The 13,366-nt window shown below is 37.1% G+C and overlaps 1 protein-coding gene across 8 annotated transcripts in view; it reads right to left on the reverse strand.

The window, feature by feature from the left end:
- The window catches only part of palld (palladin, cytoskeletal associated protein), a 97,767-nt gene that overhangs the window by 21,212 nt on the left and 63,189 nt on the right, over positions 1-13,366 (reverse strand). Inside the window, exon 1 of one of the 8 annotated variants that reach the window (XM_065257106.1) lies at positions 9,006-9,131. The exons of the other annotated variants lie outside the window; for them this stretch is intronic. The gene's annotated coding sequence lies outside the window, so the exon portion shown is untranslated. Of the gene's footprint in view, positions 1-9,005; positions 9,132-13,366 lie in introns of those variants that run through there. 8 annotated transcript variants of the gene reach the window in all.

The raw sequence follows: 13,366 nt of genomic DNA on the forward strand, positions 1-13,366 counted from the left end.
AAATATGTGATTAGTTATATCTATTTATATTTTAAACACGCTGCCTTTGAAGTGTGTCCGAAAGCGTTTCTCTTAGCTGCCTTAATGCCTCCGAAGTCATTGCTTCATGAGACACAAGGCAACAAGTCAGCTGCCTAAATTTTCGGACACAGCCTACATAAATGTTCCACATAAAATAAGGGGATCTCTATGGAAATTTGTGTCGTAATAATTTATGTTAAACTAAACGTTTTTAACACTGTCAGACAAAAATGGTCACTGGGGCTGTACCATTTAAAAAGATCCTAACACAGTATGTATCGTTAAGGTACAGATATGTACACATTTAGTACCAACCTGTACCTTTGAGGTACTAATATGCACTCTTTGGTACCAGTATGTTCCCTTTGAGTTATAACTAATGTAAACTCTTGGTGCCAAGGTGTACATTTTGAAAGGGTAGTGCCACATTGACAGCTAGGAAACTTTTTGGCCCTTTATGACAGTGAAGGCAATCAATGCCTTTAAATAGATATTTAGTAAATATAACTAAAGTTGATACAGGTCTGTGTATCACCTAGCAACTCACTTTAGATGTGCACTTCATATAGCACCAACCACCTGTAATTTATAATAAAAAGCAAACAGGCTAGGGCTATAAAAGGTCAAAGTATAGTCAATTTTTTTGCGCATATGCGAGGGTCCGTGTGCGCGTGATGCAGTTTTCGTCATCAGAAGAGTACTATACCTGCACCACCGTTTTTATTTTTATAAACCCTGCGTCAAACATCAGTGCAAGTGTATGAGTCAAATGAACTATGCTTTGCAAAGTTGTGCGTTCGACTGCACATGTACACACGAGTATGCATAAAATAACAGATTATACCAGAGGCTTAAATCTGCTAAATCAAATGTGACACAAATGTGATATTTTGAACATTTCTTTGAAAATTTTAGGTGATATTTTGGAAATTTCTTCCATTTTGAAAGCCACACATAAAGTAAAGCAAGTGAGATCATAAAAGCCGGCAGAAGATCGGTTCTTACTCTATCACAGAATGCATGGCCCGTCACACAGGAGGAAAGGAGCTCCAGACTGCAGCATATACATAATGTGTACGTATTCTGGAAGCACTTTAATCCTTTCGCCCATAGACTGTTGCAGGGTGTCATCTGCACAGACGCTCTTGCACATGCATTTAGTGAACTATGAAGGAGCTGGTGGGATAGTTGTTTGTGTGGGTATGCATGATCTATTCATGTCGAATTTCAGGGAAGGAAACTTAAATCCACTCAAGAGAGTAAAGTTTGTATTATAATGACAACTGCGTGTAAACTAAAAAAGTAAAACCGAAAGAGATCTTAGTGCTGTGTCGTGTTAATGTGGGTGTATGACTGAGCATTACAGTACATACATAAAACCCATGGCCACAAGTCATTTTCAGATATCTGCTGTCTACAGTTTCCCATAAACTGGAAAAAAGTTATCCCAGGTCAAAATGTAATCAGTTTCTTCGCACATTAACCTCCACTCGGTCCGGCTAGTTTTTAGAAACTGCTAGACAAATTACCCAACAACCGCTTGAACAACCCAATAACCATGTCCAGATGCTTTTAACCAAAATCACCCACAGTATAATTCCACAGAATAGCGTAGACTAGCTATAAAAGGCAGTCCACTGTAGCTTGGTGTTTTTCTGCCAGTTTCTCTTTCGCTAAAGAATCTCCTGAAACTAAATTCAATCGGTGTAATTTCTGTGTGTTTTATGAGAGGATTGGGGGGGGGTTGTAGTCCTGTCACATCTCAAAACCCTGTTTAACCTAATTATTTCCAGATGTTGACTAATGAGTCACTGCGTTTTCCCTCCTCTTCGTTTTTTGTTTAAATGGACGAGGTGAAAGCTCCCCTCTAACCAACTTTAGCTTGAGCGAGCTGAGAAGTCAGAGTCGCTGAGACATAAAAAAACAGGAATATTCGGTGTGTGTATAAAACTTCGCCAAGCTGTAACACAAAACCTAGAACATTAAATAAATAAATCAAATGATGTGTTAAAGGAAAAAACAGAAAAATAAATCAGTCCTAACATTTTTGTACCACCACACCCATCAGTACCTTTTAAATGACTACTATTAACTAAAAAGAGTTGCGGGTCATGATGCAAACGTCTACCTGTAAAGGCAACATGCATATGTATACCAATACAAATCTATATAGAACTTAGAAAATGTGTGTTAATACAAAAAACTGCATACTAACTGTGATTATTTTAAAGCTCTCATATTCTCATACTGTAGATTTAATTTGATTTTCAAACAAAGCCAAAATTGTAAGCAGTTCGGTAGGCTGCTGACGTTCCTCTGGTTGGGAATCACTAGCTTGACATTACTTTATTTTGGAGACATGGGCAGTGGTTTGCACCACATTAAACAAATAAATGACCATCTATGACCATCCCCATCTATTTTCTCCTCTCCATCTTCTGCTGTTTTTTGAATCGGCCTTACGTTTGAGTCTACATCAGCAGAGCTCTTTTACAGGAATATTTTGGCAGCTGGTGAAAGGCTCTTGGACTTGAGCGCTTGTGCTGCTGTGCTTTCATTCCTTTTTTGGCTCTGTTTTGAGTCTAAAGCACCAGACGATCAGACTCACTTCTTCAAAATCCATTCTTGCAAATCCCACATCTCCAAATTGAAAGAAATTAGATTCTGAGGTAAAGTGAGCACAAAGAACAAAAAAATTAAATCTTGATTTTTTTATGTATTTTATCCTTCATTCTGCTTTTCTGTCTCTCTCTCTAAGAGCTGCTGATTAACAGTCGGTGGAGGTCTGGCAGTACAAGTCCCTCCAGAAATATCTCTCCAACCGCTGCCCTTAATATCCCACCTAATAGTTTCCAGCATTCAAGAAATATCAATGTACATTCACAGAGCCATTTTTTAAAAATAGTTTTGCACGTTTCTATGCTTGGTTTACTTTTTGCATTTCTGGAATTCTGGCCTGAATTAATGGAAGGTGGTCAGCCGGTAATGACATAATCAGCTTGCCTTAAAAGGCACAGAGAGCATAAATAGGTACCATTATCTATGCTCTTAAAATGTGATAATTTACAGCACATTCAGACATGGTATATTTCTAGCTTAGATGAAGCTTTCATGTAGTACACAGGTCTAAACAGGAAAATCAAACCAGCTCATAATGTTGCGAGAAGCCCTTGCATCTGGTTTTGTCTACAGTAAGACAGTAGAAATGGCGAGAAAATATGGTGAATGAAAGGATTGCATGTGAAGATTCGAACCCAAATAACCTGCATGATCACCAGAGCTCAATGCTTAATCTTAGCATCCAAACACACTGTAGATCTCAGTCTGCTGTATTCAAATCTACCTCAATATAATAAAAGATTGAATGCTACCATAGAAAATCCATATGTATAACTGCTTAAATAACAACAGCCTTCAGTCAAAGGCTACATGAAGTAAGCCACTCAGTTTGTTACAGTGGAGATATAGCAGACCCCTCACATGGACACAAAACATACACTTCACATTCCTGCACTCACACACATTCTTGTTCAATTTAGTACGTGTCTAAAAATGTCTACACTTAAAACAAATGCAGCTCCTACTGTTTTACTGGAACCCCAGAGAAATGCTTGACCTCGTATAAACGCACACGCATGGTCAAAGTAGTCTGTTTAAAATCATAAACTGTTCAGCTGATGTCAAAAATTGTCCAAAATTACTGTAAATAGCTTTGCTTAAACACTATGGATTTGTTCACACTGCACAAAAATCCGATTTCTGGATCTGAGTTTTCAAATCCAATCTACAAGACTGCTTGATCAAATCTGACATCTGGTGTACTGAGATTGGTTGCTATGGTAACGTTGTAAGATCAATGAAACCAAAAAAACTTCCTCATATAGCTAGCTGTCAAAAATAAATTGGATTTCATACTAAGATTTTATCTGTTTAGACTACAAAAACAACGATTTAACTTAAATGATTTGAATTAAATTTGATTATCTTTGTTGCATGTTGAAAAAACGTTATTTCTTGTATCCTGTGGCACAGAAAGTATAAAGTGTACAGTATGAAGTCATACAGTACCAAAAGATCACTTTAAACTCTAAACTGCCCCCAAAACTTTAGGAATCTACTTTGTCTTCCATCTGTCAGCCTGTTTCTTCTCTTAATCTGTATTCTTCCTCTGTTTTGCACAATCCTGCAGATCTCTCATCTTCCTCTGAAGTCTATAGCACTGAATCAAATGCAGACTCTCATCTCTCCTCCTCACCAGAGTGCCCATAAGTAAGGGCGTATGCTGGAAACCAGAATATATGATTTATGCGCTACAATTTTGTCATACCATTAAAAAAACTATAGTCACACACACACACACTTTGAAGTGGTAATTTGTTCCATTATAAAACACAGTGGTGTTTGCAGCATAAAGTAGTGCTTACAAATGAAAAAAAGTTCTCTTAATTTAGCATTTTTTTATCATGCCCTTATGGTTTAGGTTCAGTCATTTTACTCTAATGGTAATTAAAAGGTTATTGGTCAGTAATTTATACAAATGTCACTTTAGTAATTTCATTGGGATTTACCAAATTTGATCGTCTTTCACTTTTTTGGCTAAAAAGCCTCCACTTCTTTTGGACAATACAAAGTACACAGTTGCAAAATCCCTAAATATGCAACTAGAAATATTGCAAATAATGAAACTCAGAATGTAAAAATTAATAAACTGAACCACACATTAGGGGGCGCTGTGATCAACATCACTGCCACATTCACGTTGTATTCAGGTCCAAGTACTCACAAGGGACACAAGTTTGAATGTGATCCACGGTCATCCGATTCATCTTCTGTGCACTAAGAGGACTTTACAAAGAAAATCGATGTGGATTCTGAAAGGCCTGAGGTGGGATTAAAAGGATTCGAAGCGAAGATACTAGTTAAACATAAAATACGTGTTGAGAACATTTGTTTAATAGCATTATCGCATTTTCGATGGAGGTGGCATTTAGCGGCTTTTGCATCAAATAATATGCCCTTTAAAAGGCATAGTTCACCCAAAAAGACTACATTATTATTTTATTTTCTCACCCTCATTTTGTTACAAGCCTGTATAAATGTATAGTTTCTTTGTTCTGATGAACACAAAAATGAAGATATTTTGAAGAATGTTTGCAAGCAAACCGATCTTGAGCCTCATTCACTTCCATAGTATTCTTCTTTCGTATTCAGCTCATGGTCGATTTGGTTACAAAAATCCTCAAAATATCTTCCTTGGTGTTCCTCAGAACAAAGAAATTTATACAGGTTTGTAACAACACAAACAATCCCTTTTAAGAACTAAATGGTAAGAGATGAGTCATTGGTTAATAAGTCCATCAATCACTTCTTCTTATGAAGAATGGACCAGTGACGCAGAATTGAGCTATATAAGGGTCAAAATACTTTAGTAAGGGGATGATAAAAGCCTCCTTTTCTCACATACCTTTTATAACATTTACACATTTGACAGATGCTTTCATCCAAAGGGCATTCAAGGTTTATCAGTAACAGTGTGTTTTCTGAAAATCGAACCCTTGACCCTTGCCAAGCTAATGCAAAGCTTCACCAATTGAGCTACAGGAACAGTGTACTGTACCTCTCATTCATTCTTTTCATTCTCACTCTTCCCTTTAATCTGCATTGCTTCTTCTCACGCTAAAGTCTCACGTCGATCCCTTTAATTAAACAGATCAGTGTTTAATGCCTGTGTTTACAGACATAAAAAGCTGAAGATAAACCTGCAGATATGCTTACTGGCACCATTATTGTGCTTTAAGGACAAATGCATGCATGATTTCAGAGTAAAAACGTCTCCATTGTGTGAATTTGTTTCCCAGTGTGTGCGTGAGTTCAACTGTTAACCGGCTGGAATCACAGGAAGTAGATTAAAGAGGACAGGAAGTTGTTGAGTTTAAACATTGATAATTAGATGACTCCCTGCGTTTACAAAGCAACTCTTGCATTGTGTGCTTGTGTTTGAATTAAAGAGTTGGAATAAAAGAAATGATGACTAAAAAAATCCCAAAAACTGTTTGTGTGTGTGTGTGTGTGTGTATCAGGCTTTATAAATACATGTCATATATCAAAAGTTGTAACTCAAGACAGCGAAACTGAACCGAAGCCACAAGGTCAAAACAAGAATAAATGTGTTTTTCTGTAACAAAACCTATGCATAAAATGCGACAATGCACAAATCTGAATGTGTTTCGCGACTCATCATCACTGCATTAGCATGCCCCTAAACTGTGGATTATTCATAGGTTTTTAAGTGATTCAATATCTGATTCGATTCTAAAACCTGAATGATTCATTAGATTGATTCCATTCAAATGCATGGACACATACATGAGTCATATAGGCTGACTAGACAGTAATTTTGCAAGCTTGCAGTGATGCTGTGATGTAGAGAAATTTAGAGACCGTTAGCATGAATTCGTCAGTATTATGATAACGTTGTGCAATAATGGTATAGTTGTTTAGCCCATGCATCCTTAAACTTCTAAATGTTTTCCTTATGCACATTCACTCAATTTTCCTTATGAAATACAACCACACCCAAACCCTGCCAGCTCAGTATACTTTCTTATATAGCCTTCTTTCGACAGTTCCACTTCATCACGATCCAAATACACACTCTACTCTATATACCACCATCATGCATACTTTAACATCATTCAAACAGTTGGTTTTTATAACGCAGAAAGCACAGACTCCAACCATACAGAGTCCTTAAATTGCCACAACACAAAGTATCTTGACCATCTGTGGGATCAGACTAGCGTCTCATTCCACTCAGATACATACATAAATATATATGCACACACACCCATTGAGACACAGTCTATTCATGCCACAGCTTAGAAAATGAGAGCAGGATACTGCATCTGATCCTTCCATTAGAATTGAATGTAATAGCAGCACTGTCAATCACAAAAAGCCAAACCGGATGCATTCTCCTGCCAACATAGCCACTAACGTACATTCAACCATTTGGATGTTTGCCATGCTACTATGAACAAGATTTTCCAAAATCTTCCACTTCTGACCATTTTCAGGGGTCAACTGAGTACATAGAGTAGACTTCACTTCAAAAAATGTGTAGAATGAAAATCGTCACGTATTTGAATGATTAGGCTATTCCTTGAAAAGCCCTAAATATTAGATCGGTTTCAGCTAACATCCATCTGCATGCATATGGATAAAGTGCTGTTGAGATGAATTTAGGGATGCAACTTTTCACTGAGGGTTTGACTATGCCAAACATCTAACAACTAAATCACATATCACAGCATTAGCACAATAATTAAAGCATCCCCTCTAAAATTATACAGAGTACAGTGGAAAACTGCAAATAAAATGTAAAACTAGTTCGTTTTACTAATCGAATAGTCAGATATGGAAAACTTAAACATTTCTGTACACACAAAGGGTCTGGAAACTGTGCTTTTGAGCTCCTTCTCTGATTACAGGCATTGGTAGAGTGTGTTCCTGCTTTGGGGTTGCTTGACCCAGATCTGATCTCACAATGCGGCTCCCGCCCAAGCCAAACGGCCCTACGCACTCCACACTCCCCACCAGGAAATGTCCAACTTTCCATAAAGATGTCAGGGCCAAATAAAAAGGCTCATTCTCTTCTCAAGCTCCCACACTCTCACTTTCATGCCTGCACTTTCCCCCCAATCTTTTTATATGATCTGATTTCAGTCTTCCATTGTCTCTTCCTCCGACTAAAAACGTTCTCCATCTCTCCTGTCCCATCCTATTTAAAAGGGATGAATGAAACCTTCAGTCTCAGCAATAACAGCAAATGTGTTTAACATTACAGAGCTCCATTATCGGACCCATTCACTGTTGATTCTTTCCACTCGAGTTATCTGCAGTCTAAACGTACTGATCTGCACAGTCCATTATTTGTTCTTTCACCAATCTCGCTCTTTTCTCCACTGCTTTCCCCTTTAATTGCATGCACAGCACATAAAATAAAACCAGACTGTTTTCTTTTCACACAGAATGTCCCACTGCATCTCTCTCTCTCTCTCTCTCTCTCTCTCTCCTTCTCTCTCTCTCAAAGTGTGTATATGTCTGGATTGTAGGAATGTGAGCTGAAGACATTCCTCTCCGGATTGGCCGAGAAGACATCACCCATCACCATCAAATGGGATTACCAGCAAAGAAAAGTTATAAGAAAGAAAGAGAGAGGGAGGGAGGAGTAAGAACAGAGGAGAAATCAGCCCTAAACAAGGCAAACTGAGCAACAAAGGAGAAGTAGAGCGCAAATCAATATAACAGTACAATGGCTTTTATGTACTGAGACTCCACTAAGCAAACCATCAATTAGGTACTGCTGCCTTCAGCTAAGTGCTAACACATGCAAAACATTCAACAGTTTAAACCTGGAAACTAAATGCAAAAGACAAAGCCACTAATATAATTTTTTTCCAGATATTTTGGAAGCTTGAGGTTTGAATAACCCAAATCTGTTGCCAGAGCCCTGCTTTACTGTGCTGACTAAAAGCATTTTTAATGCCTTATTTCTGTGTCGTTTGTGTCATTTTGTGTGTAATAAAAAAGCATCTGTTACATGAATAAATGCAAATATAAATTTTTTTAAGATTAGGAAAGTCTAGGAGTGTATAAAACAAACTTTAACTGTTCATTCTGTTCTGCTGTCCTTAGGATATATATTGTTAGGACATTCATTCGACTTTTTTATTTATTCTAATAGATGTGTGAAACTTTCTAACATACTAAAAAAACAAGAAATCCTTGCATACAAAAAAGAAATAAACCAAAAACAGAAACAAAACATCCACAACTAGGCTATTTAGTTTAATGTAAGCAGGTAACGTTATATTAATGTTCTGTCTAAACATCTGCATTAAAAACAAAAGAAACATATGGAATTAATGCAAAAAAATGATTCTAGTTTAACTTTTATGAAAGTTTTAAAAGTTGCTACCTACTTCTTTCACCTTGCTATTTCCGTTTAATGAAGGTAATTCCTCACAGGTGTGTTTGAGTTTGTATACAGCAGACAACTGCGCGCTCTGTCAGGTGCTCGCGTCTTTATAAAAGAACGCGCAGACAAGCGCTGAGTGACTCACGCTGACTACAGTCTGCCGCATGCCTGTCAAAATAAAAGTCTTGCAACACGAAACCTCCCCAATAAAAGTCCCCAGTGTCAATTCTGTTAAGACTAAACTTTAACGTGTGTAATCGAGTTAAACTGTTCTTACTATTTCAAAAATAACACTTTTTCATTGATTACTGTAATAAGGACATTTTTAACAGTATACTTTTGACAGCACAGTCAAAATGAGGTAGACATTTATAAAAAAACAGCAGTTAACCTCTTAAATATATTTTGCATCTTAAACTCTAAAATGTAAATTATATGGCACAATTAAATATTAAATGTCTTCATGCTTTATTTGTAATCCATGTGCTTGCCTCTGTTACCCTGTTATTTAAGTAGTCAAATCTAAACCAGATAACATCTCTCTTTTGAAAAAGATATGAGCTTGTTTTAAAAACACCCTCAATGGCAAATTTTCAACAAAAAAAAAAAATGTAATTATCTGTGCACTATAAATTTAACAAATGAATTTTTTTGTCCTTCAGTCAGTCTTTTGAATTTTAAGAAATGTTTTTAATCTGATGTTGTTTAATGACATACATCTGTATACTTTGCTCTGCATTTACACATATTACTGACAATTAGTTTCTACATCTGCTGTAGATTAAATTTTCTGGAACTATTTCACTTTTTGTCATCTCAGTTCACCTTTAAAATTGTGTTCTGCTCTCTCTGTGTGTACCGGTTTGTGAGGGCCAAATTTTTGACAATCCCCTCAAAAATGTAATAAAACACTTTGAAAGCAACTCATGAGAACATTTTAGATGATCCTCACTAGTTAAAAGTCCATATGTGAGCCAAACAAGATTCATTTTAATCAGAAAAATGTCCATAGGTTTATGAGAGGTTTAGTAAGCCTGTTATAAAAACCATGGACATTTATGACATGTCCTCACTAGTGTGGGTGTATTTGCGTAAATGCAAAGGGAGTAAGGGTGCTGTTATCATTTCTTGGTCAGTCTGTAATGTCTATTTTTAGGATTGTTCTGTATCTCTCTTTGCTCCTCTCTTGGCTCACTTGTGTGATTTTGTTAGGGTGTAGATGAGTCGCCCCTATGAGCAAGAAGGGAGCAAACAGTCCATTCAACACTCATTCTAATCCTCAGAAGTGAGTCATGACAGCTGGTAAAAAACAAGCTCATGTTTGCTGGTGTCGATCATTACAATGGCCATCAAGACATATTTATGAACCCCAGTGAATTTATGCATTTGAAACTAACCCCAATGAATGTATACACATGTATGCACTCACATTTACTGCAGATCAGTAATTATAATACGTCTCTGATTATGTTCCTGTAGCTCAAATGGTAAAGCATTGCTTCAGCTAAAAGTCATGTGTTTGAACCCCAAAAAACACACATACTGAACATTTACTTTAAATGCACCGTAATCATTTTGGATAAAATCACCTGCCAAATGCATGAATGTGCAATGCGATTCCTAAAGTGTCTATGATTAAGAGAGCCATGGTTAGTATGCAAAACATTTCTCTCCAGACCTAGAGACCTTTAAACTCAGAAGATCAGTTGAGGTTTTAACTTTCCATTCTGTCAACACACAAGTGCCGTCATTCCACCCCCAAAAATCCTTATAATATCTTAAACATTCTGTTCTGACCAGATGAAATATCTATAAATGAGATCACAAAAATAACACCCTACTGTGCTAGCATCAGAAGTATTAAAGTTTCTATCACACTAATTTCATGTCAATGTAACCACATTTATGGATTACTTCATTGTTCATTAAAGTTTCTTTAAACTAAGAGACAGGCTAAATCATTAACTCAACATTTCTTCAACTTTCTCCAAAACTGAATAATTGTTTTAAAATAATTCAAAACTACTTCTTGATATCTTTTTTATTACTTTCTCATCTTCTTTTTCTTTGTTTTCAGTAACATGATTTTCTATTGGGATGGTCTGGACTCTTCCATATTTGGAAAGCGGCTCAATTCCCAGTAGGTCACTTTAACACTACCAGCCAATACAGCGCTGAGCCTCCTGTCCTCCCGCCAACTCTGCATCCCCCCATCTCCTTATAAGGACAACACAGGTCAATGGTGTTTTCAATTACATTTTACCCTTCTTGGCTTCCGTTGCAGAGCGCATTGTCCTGCTAAATCCTTCTAAAGTAAACTGTCTGAGCTAATAAAAAATGCGGGACCTATTTTTGTATCATAAACTGGATTGAGCTTCCCTTTCTATGTTGATATCTGCATTCCATCTAACTTTACTTACTTATTACATTCTGCATTGTATATAAACAAAAAAGAAAAATCACTGTATAAACTTAAAAAGTTGAAGTCTTTTCTAACATTGGGATCACAGGTCCCAAAAGAAAAAAAAACGATTTCCTCAATTTACTTTAAGAGGTGCATAATGGATAGAAAAATGTTTAGGGAGCTGTGTCACCATTCGCGATCAACCTTTTTTCCCTGCATGTTAAAATTGTATTGTCACATGGAATTTGACCATATGTTTGTTTTCTTTTGGGTAAGCTTCTAAACCACACGCAACGCCTTGTAAGAAAATGATTGTTAATATACCATTTGGGTCTTTACGAGCAACACCTCATAAACAAAACAGCTTTAAGAAACAACGCTGACTCACAAGCCAGAAATGCTAATCGGCAAACCAAACAATTAAACAATATACTGTAAGATGATATGGATTCAAAACTCGACCCTGTTCTCAATGTTAAAGCTTGCTTTGTGTTCACTACCAGGAATGCTTGAATGAAAAAATGACCAGAAAGCCACGACTGAAACAGTGTCGTAAAATACTGACCACTGCGTCCTAAGAAATATGCAGCATCCTCAACATTGACACACATTAACACAATTTGAGCTTAACCCTTAATGTAGAGAATGAACTGTATGTAATGCACATACAGGTGTCACATACAGTTTCTGTTCAATTGGTATAGCATTGTGTTAGCATCACAAAGGCCATGTGTTTCAACGCAGGGATACACACATACTGATGATAAAAAAGTTGTGTAGGTTGAATGCACTTGAGTCACATCTACCAAATGCATAAATGTACATTATTGTGAAATTTACAGCTCAGGTGATTGGCTGACCAGGACTTTCACTGAAATCAATAGGGAATCCTAATTACATGCTTTTTAAAGAGATATTATAAACTATTTTTACTTTTATAGTAAAAAATTAAGGCATTTCAGTGCAGTAATAGTTATAAAAGCCATACATACAACAACTCACTGCCTTTCACCACCCTACTGATTAATTTACCACACAGCAACAGCATTACTAGATTCACATCAGCATTATAAATCACATCAACAAACACCAGCACAATAACATTTGAGAGCGAAAACCCTCTCGCATTCAAGAGCAAGCTTCTGTGGTTGTGATCCGCAAGAAGCAGTATCGCAAAAATGTGAGCAGATTTTTTTTCGAGACCGGCCCTCAGTTTGTTGCAGTTGTCTTTCGTGTCTATGACGACCACCCCTGCTGCGGTTTACAAAAGTTTGTGGCGGGCGGGAGGTTTGATCTATGCGGTATGGCAGCAATGCAGTCACGATGAAGATAGCAATGCTTAGACTTAGCAAGGATTAAAGACTTCCTTTCTAATCTGTCTCGCTCTGTTTATGTCTTTCTCTCATGTCTCATTTCCAACTCAATGATCCAAAACAAGCAAAAATCCTGAACACAACACAGGGTAAAAGTTTAAAAAATTTATAAGAAGGTAAGTTATTGCCTAATTTGCAAAGATTTACTTGAAGACATTTAGTGTCTGTGTGTGTCACAGACGTCTGATGAATCAGGGTGTGAGAGGATTTCTCGTTCTTTAGGCCATGACCCAACTTTCACCCTAAACTAGTGGTGCATGTGCACATGCTGGTCCTTTTGTTAGAGGAAGTGAATGATTATTGCCTCACTGTCTGGCTCTGGTGTGGCTCTGACAGGATACAACACCTTTAACTTCCTGGCAGAACGTATAGAGTCCACGTATAAGCCATCTGTACACCTCAACTCTGTACTGGCAACTAACATACCCATAACAAGTATTAAATTAACTTAAAACCAGGGGTGTAGTATCGAGAGGAATGAGGAGGGAGGTAACCCTCAATAATCAAAATGATAGCGTATAGAGCAGAATCTAGATAGTCATCTCACTGTGCGCATTTCTCTCCGTCTTTACAAGCTCCAGGTGTTAT

Source organism: Paramisgurnus dabryanus, chromosome 12 (assembly GCF_030506205.2).
Source record: "Paramisgurnus dabryanus chromosome 12, PD_genome_1.1, whole genome shotgun sequence".
NCBI classification, from domain to species: Eukaryota; Metazoa; Chordata; class Actinopteri; order Cypriniformes; family Cobitidae; genus Paramisgurnus; species Paramisgurnus dabryanus.